Raw genomic sequence first — 11787 nt, forward strand, 5'->3', positions numbered from 1 at the left:
CGGCGGGGGGCTTCGTGAGGCGGCGCCCGCGGGCGGGCTCCGGCGGGGGGCTTCGTGAGGCGGCGCCCGCGGGCGGGCTCCGGCGGGGGGCTTCGTGAGGCGGCGCCCGCGGGCGGGCTCCGGCGGGGGGCTTCGTGAGGCGGCGCCCGCGGGCGGGCTCCGGCGGGGGGCTTCGTGAGGCGGCGCCCGCGGGCGGGCTCCGGCGGGGGGCTTCGTGAGGCGGCGCCCGCGGGCGGGCTCCGGCGGGGGGCTTCGTGAGGCGGCGCCCGCGGGCGGGCTCCGGCGGGGGGCTTCGTGAGGCGGCGCCCGCGGGCGGGCTCCGGCGGGGGGCTTCGTGAGGCGGCGCCCGCGGGCGGGCTCCGGCGGGGGGCTTCGGAAACTGCCGTGTGGGAGAAGATGCTAAGAGACAACAACATGCAGCTATAATAAAGGAGAGCATCTGCTGTTAGTGTGTTGATCCATACAGACACATTTCCTTTTAATTCTTAAATGGGGCAGTGGGTATGGGGCGGACTTGAGTCGTGCAGTGAGTTTGAAAGGAGGGTAGTAGAAAAGTACAGGTCTGCTGCTTAAGAAGCTAAAGATGATGAAGAAACTCAATAAGAGAAAAAGGTAGGATGCGCCACGAGAAATATAAGTTGGAATGTCAGGTTTTTAGTTACCCTTTAAGGCAATTGATGGCAGTGAATGTAAAGAATTGGCAGTATCTCTTGTAACATCCTATGAGTATGCTGCCAAAAAGTGGGGAATGAGTAAAAAAGATGAAATTATGGAACTCAGAATATGATATGAAAAACAAAAGAGGTGATCTCCGGTGAAAAGAACAAAACTGTCACAAGGGGCACACTCAGGATACAGGGGAGTTAAGGAGGTACAATGATTGACTCTGTACAGAAAAACTACTGCAATGATAATGAGTGCATTTGCAATGGAGCCAGTGACTGGGGGTCCCCTGTAATCAGGGAAGCTGACTCTTTGGCCACTGCTTTTTGCGTGCCCAGCCCCGTTTGCCCAGTCTGCCCGCCTCTGTGATCCCCCGCAGCACCGGCTGGAAGTCCTCCGTGCGTCAGTGAGGTGAGAAAAGCTGCTCAAAGTAGTTTTTGCTGGAATGAATTTGGGGGCAGGTTGGGGGGGGGTTGCAAGGCCTTCCATGGCTGGGTGGTCGTGTGCCGGGTTGCTTTGCGATGTTGCGTTTGTGTTTTCCTTCACGTGGGGGGCTTGCCACTCCGCAGGTCTAATGGTGTCCCCGCTGCTGTCTCAGGAGCCGCAAGAAGCGGCGTGGGGACCTGGGAGGCAGGAGTGAGCAAGAAGAGGAAGCCGAAGCGTGCAGATGCGGGGGGGAAGGAGAGAGGCACTCTGGGCAAAGCACCTGTCCCGTTAGCGGGGGCACAGTCACATTTGAGTTGAGCGTTGCCGGCGCCTTTGGTGACCTGGCCGCCTTTGTGCTGGGCGACCTCCCTGTAAGCAGGGCTCGGGTCTTTGCTGTAGTTGGCCTTTTGCCTTGCTGCTCCTTTGGCTGCCTGGGGAGCGTGGCCCCCTGTAACGCAGGGCGAGAGCCACCTCTCCGCACCCGAGTGGGAAATGGAGCTCGCCGGACCCCAAGGCCACCCTGTAAGCAGGGTAGTGCCGTTTCCCTGCCCCTCTTCCTCCTCCGGCCCCTCGGCATCGTTGCCTGGTGGTGGCCTGTCAATGCGACGGCCCTGTACTCGGGGTGTGCGTCGAGGCCTTTGTCCTTTGGCTTTACCTGCGAAGCCCCTTGGCACGTTGAGGTCTGTGGCCTCCGTGCAGGCTAGGGACAGGTCACAGGCTCTTGTCTGTTGCCCGTGGCTGTGGGTTTATTCCCAGGGTTTGGCTGCGCTGCGTTGTCCTTCCCTTCTGGAAAGTCGTGCCTGTGTGTGTGTGTTGCCCTTCCTTTCCTTGTTTGTGTTTGTGGAGTGACTGTGCGACTGAGCTTTCCCTTTAGGCCCCCACAAAAATGGCTGCAGCTTAGCTTCGACTTCCCGGGGGGGATTGGAGGACTTTGGCGCATGCTGCAAAAGGGGTGTTCCCTCTTAGTCCCACGAGCGCAGCGAGTGTCCTGTCTTCCTCCTTTTTACTTAGTACAGATCAGAGCCACATGATAGCTCTGTGGCTGAGGCCACCCTGTAGGCAGGGCTTGGGCCTGTCCTTGCGTGGCCGCCTGTTCTGCTGGTGGCGTGACAGCCCCGTACTCGGGGTGTGTGTCCCAAGCTGCGGAGCCCTCTGTCCCTGAGCAGCCCGCACGCCCTGTAGTCAGGTGTGGGGAGGCTGCGGCGTTGCAGCCGGCTGCTTTAGCCATCCAGCTGGTGGGAATGACCCCTCCCTGTCCCGTCAGAGGGTGCAGGTTGAGGTGCTGCTTGTGTGTGGGGTGACCTCCCCGCTCGGTGGGTCGAGGCTGCTCCCTGGGCTCCCAAAAAACAAGACGTTGGTGATGTTCTGCTGCTGCCGGGCGGGCCAGCCTGTAGCTCAGGCGTTGGCGGGAGCCTCGTGCTCCGCGGGGCTTCTTGGAGAGGGTGAGGTGTGGGGGCACCGTCCTGTAGGCAGGGCTGTGCGTGCCCCCCGTGTGTGCTTGCTGAGCTGCGTTCTGAGGGACCCCCCGTACTCGGGCAGGAGTGTGGCCCCGGCCTTTCAGAGGCACGGGGCCGCGAGATGTGGGGTTGGGCTTGCGCCCTCCCTGGAATCAGGGTTGGAATCCTGGCTGTGGCCTTTGTCTGTGCCGCCCCGCTGCCTGGCTGCTGAGAGTTGTTCCTGCCGCTGGGGGGGAAACCGAGCTCTGTGGCTCCAGGGGTGTTGTCCACCCGCCTGTAATCAGGGTCTGGGTGCGTGAGCGTTTGTGCTCTGCTGGCAGCCTGCGTGGGGTGACCGCCCCGTTAGCGGGGTGTGGGTCGAGGTGCCCTGGACTGGGGGAGAAGGAGCCTCCCTCGGGCATAGGGATGGGGGCTGCCCTGTAAGTCAGGGAGCAACTGTGCCCCGCAGTCCCAGGCCCTTTGTAACGGAGCCAGTGGCCGGGGGTCCCCTGTAATCAGGGAAGCTGACTCTTTGGCCACTGCTTTTTGCGTGCCCAGCCCCGTTTGCCCAGTCTGCCCGCCTCTGTGATCCCCCGCGGCACCGGCTGGAAGTCCTCCGTGCGTCAGTGAGGTGAGAAAAGCTGCTCAAAGTAGTTTTTGCTGGAATGAATTTGGGGGCAGGTTGGGGGGGGGTTGCAAGGCCTTCCATGGCTGGGTGGTCGCGTGCCGGGTTGCTTTGCGATGTTGCGTTTGTCTTTTCCTTCACGTGGGGGGCTTGCCACTCCGCAGGTCTAATGGTGTCTCAGGAGCTGCTGTCTCAGGAGCTGCTGTCTCAGGAGCTGCTGTCTCAGGAGCTGCTGTCTCAGGAGCTGCTGTCTCAGGAGCTGCTGTCTCAGGAGCTGCTGTCTCAGGAGCTGCTGTCTCAGGAGCTGGTCTCAGGAGGCTGTCCAGGAGCTGCAGGACGCGGAGTGTGGACCTGGGAGGCAGGAGCGAGCAAGAAGAGGAAGCCGAAGCGTGCAGATGCGGGGGGGAAGGAGAGAGGCACTCTGGGCAAAGCACCTGTCCCGTTAGCGGGGGCACAGTCACATTTGAGTTGAGCGTTGCCGGCGCCTTTGGTGACCTGGCCGCCTTTGTGCTGGGCGACCTCCCTGTAAGCAGGGCTCGGGTCTTTGCTGTAGTTGGCCTTTTGCCTTGCTGCTCCTTTGGCTGCCTGGGGAGCGTGGCCCCCTGTAACGCAGGGCGAGAGCCACCTCTCCGCACCCGAGTGGGAAATGGAGCTCGCCGGACCCCAAGGCCACCCTGTAAGCAGGGTAGTGCCGTTTCCCTGCCCCTCTTCCTCCTCCGGCCCCTCGGCATCGTTGCCTGGTGGTGGCCTGTCAATGCGACGGCCCTGTACTCGGGGTGTGCGTCGAGGCCTTTGTCCTTTGGCTTTACCTGCGAAGCCCCTTGGCACGTTGAGGTCTGTGGCCTCCGTGCAGGCTAGGGACAGGTCACAGGCTCTTGTCTGTTGCCCGTGGCTGTGGGTTTATTCCCAGGGTTTGGCTGCGCTGCGTTGTCCTTCCCTTCTGGAAAGTCGTGCCTGTGTGTGTGTGTTGCCCTTCCTTTCCTTGTTTGTGTTTGTGGAGTGACTGTGTGACTGAGCTTTCCCTTTAGGCCCCCACAAAAATGGCTGCAGCTTAGCTTCGACTTCCCGGGGGGGATTGGAGGACTTTGGCGCATGCCGCAAAAGGGGTGTTCCCTCTTAGTCCCACGAGCGCAGCGAGTGTCCTGTCTTCCTCCTTTTTACTTAGTACAGATCAGAGCCACATGATAGCTCTGTGGCCGAGGCCACCCTGTAGGCAGGGCTTGGGCCTGTCCTTGCGTGGCCGCCTGTTCTGCTGGCGGCGTGACAGCCCCGTACTCGGGGTGTGTGTCCCAAGCTGCGGAGCCCTCTGTCCCTGAGCAGCCCGCCTGCCCTGTAGTCAGGTGTGGGGAGGCTGCGGCGTTGCAGCCGGCTGCTTTAGCCATCCAGCTGGTGGGAATGACCCCTCCCTGTCCCGTCAGAGGGTGCAGGTTGAGGTGCTGCTTGTGTGTGGGGTGACCTCCCCGCTCGGTGGGTCGAGGCTGCTCCCTGGGCTCCCAAAAAACAAGACGTTGGTGATGTTCTGCTGCTGCCGGGCGGGCCAGCCTGTAGCTCAGGCGTTGGCGGGAGCCTCGTGCTCCGCGGGGCTTCTTGGAGAGGGTGAGGTGTGGGGGCACCGTCCTGTAGGCAGGGCTGTGCGTGCCCCCCGTGTGTGCTTGCTGAGCTGCGTTCTGAGGGACCCCCCGTACTCGGGCAGGAGTGTGGCCCCGGCCTTTCAGAGGCACGGGGCCGCGAGATGTGGGGTTGGGCTTGCGCCCTCCCTGGAATCAGGGTTGGAATCCTGGCTGTGGCCTTTGTCTGTGCCGCCCCGCTGCCTGGCTGCTGAGAGTTGTTCCTGCCGCTGGGGGGGAAACCGAGCTCTGTGGCTCCAGGGGTGTTGTCCACCCGCCTGTAATCAGGGTCTGGGTGCGTGAGCGTTTGTGCTCTGCTGGCAGCCTGTGTGGGGTGACCGCCCCGTTAGCGGGGTGTGGGTCGAGGTGCCCTGGACTGGGGGAGAAGGAGCCTCCCTCGGGCATAGGGATGGGGGCTGCCCTGTAAGTCAGGGAGCAACTGTGCCCCGCAGTCCCAGGCCCTTTGTAACGGAGCCAGTGGCCGGGGGTCCCCTGTAATCAGGGAAGCTGACTCTTTGGCCACTGCTTTTTGCGTGCCCAGCCCCGTTTGCCCAGTCTGCCCGCCTCTGTGATCCCCCGCGGCACCGGCTGGAAGTCCTCCGTGCGTCAGTGAGGTGAGAAAAGCTGCTCAAAGTAGTTTTTGCTGGAATGAATTTGGGGGCAGGTTGGGGGGGGGTTGCAAGGCCTTCCTTGGCTGGGTGGTCGCGTGCCGGGTTGCTTTGCGATGCTGCGTTTGTCTTTTCCTTCACGTGGGGGGCTTGCCACTCCGCAGGTCTAATGGTGTCCCTGCTGCTGTTTCAGGAGCTGCTGCAGAAGAAGGAAGAAGCAGCGTGGGGACCTGGGAGGCAGGAGCGAGCAAGAAGAGGAAGCCGAAGCGTGCAGATGCGGGGGGGAAGGAGAGAGGCACTCTGGGCAAAGCACCTGTCCCGTTAGCGGGGGCACAGTCACATTTGAGTTGAGCGTTGCCGGCGCCTTTGGTGACCTGGCCGCCTTTGTGCTGGGCGACCTCCCTGTAAGCAGGGCTCGGGTCTTTGCTGTAGTTGGCCTTTTGCCTTGCTGCTCCTTTGGCTGCCTGGGGAGCGTGGCCCCCTGTAACGCAGGGCGAGAGCCACCTCTCCGCACCCGAGTGGGAAATGGAGCTCGCCGGACCCCAAGGCCACCCTGTAAGCAGGGTAGTGCCGTTTCCCTGCCCCTCTTCCTCCTCCGGCCCCTCGGCATCGTTGCCTGGTGGTGGCCTGTCAATGCGACGGCCCTGTACTCGGGGTGTGCGTCGAGGCCTTTGTCCTTTGGCTTTACCTGCGAAGCCCCTTGGCACGTTGAGGTCTGTGGCCTCCGTGCAGGCTAGGGACAGGTCACAGGCTCTTGTCTGTTGCCCGTGGCTGTGGGTTTATTCCCAGGGTTTGGCTGCGCTGCGTTGTCCTTCCCTTCTGGAAAGTCGTGCCTGTGTGTGTGTGTTGCCCTTCCTTTCCTTGTTTGTGTTTGTGGAGTGACTGTGCGACTGAGCTTTCCCTTTAGGCCCCCACAAAAATGGCTGCAGCTTAGCTTCGACTTCCCGGGGGGGATTGGAGGACTTTGGCGCATGCCGCAAAAGGGGTGTTCCCTCTTAGTCCCACGAGCGCAGCGAGTGTCCTGTCTTCCTCCTTTTTACTTAGTACAGATCAGAGCCACATGATAGCTCTGTGGCCGAGGCCACCCTGTAGGCAGGGCTTGGGCCTGTCCTTGCGTGGCCGCCTGTTCTGCTGGCGGCGTGACAGCCCCGTACTCGGGGTGTGTGTCCCAAGCTGCGGAGCCCTCTGTCCCTGAGCAGCCCGCCCGCCCTGTAGTCAGGTGTGGGGAGGCTGCAGCGTTGCAGCCGGCTGCTTTAGCCATCCAGCTGGTGGGAATGACCCCTCCCTGTCCCGTCAGAGGGTGCAGGTTGAGGTGCTGCTTGTGTGTGGGGTGACCTCCCCGCTCGGTGGGTCGAGGTTGCTCCCTGGGCTCCCAAAAAACAAGACGTTGGTGATGTTCTGCTGCTGCCGGGCGGGCCAGCCTGTAGCTCAGGCGTTGGCGGGAGCCTCGTGCTCCGCGGGGCTTCTTGGAGAGGGTGAGGTGTGGGGGCACCGTCCTGTAGGCAGGGCTGTGCGTGCCCCCCGTGTGTGCTTGCTGAGCTGCGTTCTGAGGGACCCCCCGTACTCAGGCAGGAGTGTGGCCCCGGCCTTTCAGAGGCACGGGGCCGCGAGATGTGGGGTTGGGCTTGCGCCCTCCCTGGAATCAGGGTTGGAATCCTGGCTGTGGCCTTTGTCTGTGCCGCCCCGCTGCCTGGCTGCTGAGAGTTGTTCCTGCCGCTGGGGGGGAAACCGAGCTCTGTGGCTCCAGGGGTGTTGTCCACCCGCCTGTAATCAGGGTCTGGGTGCGTGAGCGTTTGTGCTCTGCTGGCAGCCTGCGTGGGGTGACCGCCCCGTTAGCGGGGTGTGGGTCGAGGTGCCCTGGACTGGGGGAGAAGGAGCCTCCCTCGGGCATAGGGATGGGGGCTGCCCTGTAAGTCAGGGAGCAACTGTGCCCCGCAGTCCCAGGCCCTTTGAACGGAGCCAGTGGCCGGGGGTCCCCTGTAATCAGGGAAGCTGACTCTTTGGCCACTGCTTTTTGCGTGCCCAGCCCCGTTTGCCCAGTCTGCCCACCTCTGTGATCCCCCGCGGCACCGGCTGGAAGTCCTCCGTGCGTCAGTGAGGTGAGAAAAGCTGCTCAAAGTAGTTTTTGCTGGAATGAATTTGGGGGCAGGTTGGGGGGGGGTTGCAAGGCCTTCCTTGGCTGGGTGGTCGCGTGCCGGGTTGCTTTGCGATGCTGCGTTTGTGTTTTCTTTTCCTTCACGTGGGGGGCTTGCCACTCCGCAGGTCTAATGGTGTCCCACTGCTGTTTCAGGAGCTGCTGCAGAAGAAGGAAGAAGCGGCGTGGGGACCTGGGAGGCAGGAGCGAGCAAGAAGAGGAAGCCGAAGCGTGCAGATGCGGGGGGAAGGAGAGAGGCACTCTGGGCAAAGCACCTGTCCCGTTAGCGGGGGCACAGTCACATTTGAGTTGAGCGTTGCCGGCGCCTTTGGTGACCTGGCCGCCTTTGTGCTGGGCGACCTCCCTGTAAGCAGGGCTCGGGTCTTTGCTGTAGTTGGCCTTTTGCCTTGCTGCTCCTTTGGCTGCCTGGGGAGCGTGGCCCCCTGTAACGCAGGGCGAGAGCCACCTCTCCGCACCCGAGTGGGAAATGGAGCTCGCCGGACCCCAAGGCCACCCTGTAAGCAGGGTAGTGCCGTTTCCCTGCCCCTCTTCCTCCTCCGGCCCCTCGGCATCGTTGCCTGGTGGTGGCCTGTCAATGCGACGGCCCTGTACTCGGGGTGTGCGTCGAGGCCTTTGTCCTTTGGCTTTACCTGCGAAGCCCCTTGGCACGTTGAGGTCTGTGGCCTCCGTGCAGGCTAGGGACAGGTCACAGGCTCTTGTCTGTTGCCCGTGGCTGTGGGTTTATTCCCAGGGTTTGGCTGCGCTGCGTTGTCCTTCCCTTCTGGAAAGTCGTGCCTGTGTGTGTGTGTTGCCCTTCCTTTCCTTGTTTGTGTTTGTGGAGTGACTGTGCGACTGAGCTTTCCCTTTAGGCCCCCACAAAAATGGCTGCAGCTTAGCTTCGACTTCCCGGGGGGGATTGGAGGACTTTGGCGCATGCCGCAAAAGGGGTGTTCCCTCTTAGTCCCACGAGCGCAGCGAGTGTCCTGTCTTCCTCCTTTTTACTTAGTACAGATCAGAGCCACATGATAGCTCTGTGGCCGAGGCCACCCTGTAGGCAGGGCTTGGGCCTGTCCTTGCGTGGCCGCCTGTTCTGCTGGCGGCGTGACAGCCCCGTACTCGGGGTGTGTGTCCCAAGCTGCGGAGCCCTCTGTCCCTGAGCAGCCCGCCCGCCCTGTAGTCAGGTGTGGGGAGGCTGCGGCGTTGCAGCCGGCTGCTTTAGCCATCCAGCTGGTGGGAATGACCCCTCCCTGTCCCGTCAGAGGGTGCAGGTTGAGGTGCTGCTTGTGTGTGGGGTGACCTCCCCGCTCGGTGGGTCGAGGCTGCTCCCTGGGCTCCCAAAAAACAAGACGTTGGTGTTGTTCTGCTGCTGCCGGGCGGGCCAGCCTGTAGCTCAGGCGTTGGCGGGAGCCTCGTGCTCCGCGGGGCTTCTTGGAGAGGGTGAGGTGTGGGGGCACCGTCCTGTAGGCAGGGCTGTGCGTGCCCCCCGTGTGTGCTTGCTGAGCTGCGTTCTGAGGGACCCCCCGTACTCGGGCAGGAGTGTGGCCCCGGCCTTTCAGAGGCACGGGGCCGCGAGATGTGGGGTTGGGCTTGCGCTCTCCCTGGAATCAGGGTTGGAATCCTGGCTGTGGCCTTTGTCTGTGCCGCCCCGCTGCCTGGCTGCTGAGAGTTGTTCCTGCCTCTGGGGGGGAAACCGAGCTCTGTGGCTCCAGGGGTGTTGTCCACCCGCCTGTAATCAGGGTCTGGGTGCGTGAGCGTTTGTGCTCTGCTGGCAGCCTGTGTGGGGTGACCGCCCCGTTAGCGGGGTGTGGGTCGAGGTGCCCTGGACTGGGGGAGAAGGAGCCTCCCTCGGGCATAGGGATGGGGGCTGCCCTGTAAGTCAGGGAGCAACTGTGCCCCGCAGTCCCAGGCCCTTTGTAACGGAGCCAGTGGCCGGGGGTCCCCTGTAATCAGGGAAGCTGACTCTTTGGCCACTGCTTTTTGCGTGCCCAGCCCCGTTTGCCCAGTCTGCCCGCCTCTGTGATCCCCCGCGGCACCGGCTGGAAGTCCTCCGTGCGTCAGTGAGGTGAGAAAAGCTGCTCAAAGTAGTTTTTGCTGGAATGAATTTGGGGGCAGGTTGGGGGGGGGTTGCAAGGCCTTCCTTGGCTGGGTGGTCGCGTGCCGGGTTGCTTTGCGTTGCGTGGGTTTGTGTTTTCCTTCACGTGGCGTTTGTGTTTTCCTTCACGTGGGTGGGGGGCTTGCCACTCCGCAGGTCTAATGGTGTCCCCGCTGCTGTTTCAGGAGCTGCTGCAGAAGAAGGAAGAAGCGGCGTGGGGACCAGGGAGGCAGGAGCGAGCAAGAAGAGGAAGCCGAAGCGTGCAGATGCGGGGGGGAAGGAGAGAGGCACTCTGGGCAAAGCACCTGTCCCGTTAGCGGGGGCACAGTCACATTTGAGTTGAGCGTTGCCGGCGCCTTTGGTGACCTGGCCGCCTTTGTGCTGGGCGACCTCCCTGTAAGCAGGGCTCGGGTCTTTGCTGTAGTTGGCCTTTTGCCTTGCTGCTCCTTTGGCTGCCTGGGGAGCGTGGCCCCCTGTAACGCAGGGCGAGAGCCACCTCTCCGCACCCGAGTGGGAAATGGAGCTCGCCGGACCCCAAGGCCACCCTGTAAGCAGGGTAGTGCCGTTTCCCTGCCCCTCTTCCTCCTCCGGCCCCTCGGCATCGTTGCCTGGTGGTGGCCTGTCAATGCGACGGCCCTGTACTCGGGGTGTGCGTCGAGGCCTTTGTCCTTTGGCTTTACCTGCGAAGCCCCTTGGCACGTTGAGGTCTGTGGCCTCCGTGCAGGCTAGGGACAGGTCACAGGCTCTTGTCTGTTGCCCGTGGCTGTGGGTTTATTCCCAGGGTTTGGCTGCGCTGCGTTGTCCTTCCCTTCTGGAAAGTCGTGCCTGTGTGTGTGTGTTGCCCTTCCTTTCCTTGTTTGTGTTTGTGGAGTGACTGTGCGACTGAGCTTTCCCTTTAGGCCCCCACAAAAATGGCTGCAGCTTAGCTTCGACTTCCCGGGGGGATTGGAGGACTTTGGCGCATGCCGCAAAAGGGGTGTTCCCTCTTAGTCCCACGAGCGCAGCGAGTGTCCTGTCTTCCTCCTTTTTACTTAGTACAGATCAGAGCCACATGATAGCTCTGTGGCCGAGGCCACCCTGTAGGCAGGGCTTGGGCCTGTCCTTGCGTGGCCGCCTGTTCTGCTGGCGGCGTGACAGCCCCGTACTCGGGGTGTGTGTCCCAAGCTGCGGAGCCCTCTGTCCCTGAGCAGCCCGCCCGCCCTGTAGTCAGGTGTGGGGAGGCTGCGGCGTTGCAGCCGGCTGCTTTAGCCATCCAGCTGGTGGGAATGACCCCTCCCTGTCCCGTCAGAGGGTGCAGGTTGAGGTGCTGCTTGTGTGTGGGGTGACCTCCCCGCTCGGTGGGTCGAGGTTGCTCCCTGGGCTCCCAAAAAACAAGACGTTGGTGATGTTCTGCTGCTGCCGGGCGGGCCAGCCTGTAGCTCAGGCGTTGGCGGGAGCCTCGTGCTCCGCGGGGCTTCTTGGAGAGGGTGAGGTGTGGGGGCACCGTCCTGTAGGCAGGGCTGTGCGTGCCCCCCGTGTGTGCTTGCTGAGCTGCGTTCTGAGGGACCCCCCGTACTCGGGCAGGAGTGTGGCCCCGGCCTTTCAGAGGCACGGGGCCGCGAGATGTGGGGTTGGGCTTGCGCCCTCCCTGGAATCAGGGTTGGAATCCTGGCTGTGGCCTTTGTCTGTGCCGCCCCGCTGCCTGGCTGCTGAGAGTTGTTCCTGCCGCTGGGGGGGAAACCGAGCTCTGTGGCTCCAGGGGTGTTGTCCACCCGCCTGTAATCAGGGTCTGGGTGCGTGAGCGTTTGTGCTCTGCTGGCAGCCTGCGTGGGGTGACCGCCCCGTTAGCGGGGTGTGGGTCGAGGTGCCCTGGACTGGGGGAGAAGGAGCCTCCCTCGGGCATAGGGATGGGGGCTGCCCTGTAAGTCAGGGAGCAACTGTGCCCCGCAGTCCCAGGCCCTTTGTAACGGAGCCAGTGGCCGGGGGTCCCCTGTAATCAGGGAAGCTGACTCTTTGGCCACTGCTTTTTGCGTGCCCAGCCCCGTTTGCCCAGTCTGCCCGCCTCTGTGATCCCCCGCGGCACCGGCTGGAAGTCCTCCGTGCGTCAGTGAGGTGAGAAAAGCTGCTCAAAGTAGTTTTTGCTGGAATGAATTTGGGGGCAGGTTGGGGGGGGGTTGCAAGGCCTTCCTTGGCTGGGTGGTCGCGTGCCGGGTTGCT

Source organism: Meleagris gallopavo, chromosome 8, assembly GCF_905368555.1.
Source record: "Meleagris gallopavo chromosome 8, MGAL_WU_HG_1.1, whole genome shotgun sequence".
Classification (NCBI taxonomy): domain Eukaryota; kingdom Metazoa; phylum Chordata; class Aves; order Galliformes; family Phasianidae; genus Meleagris; species Meleagris gallopavo.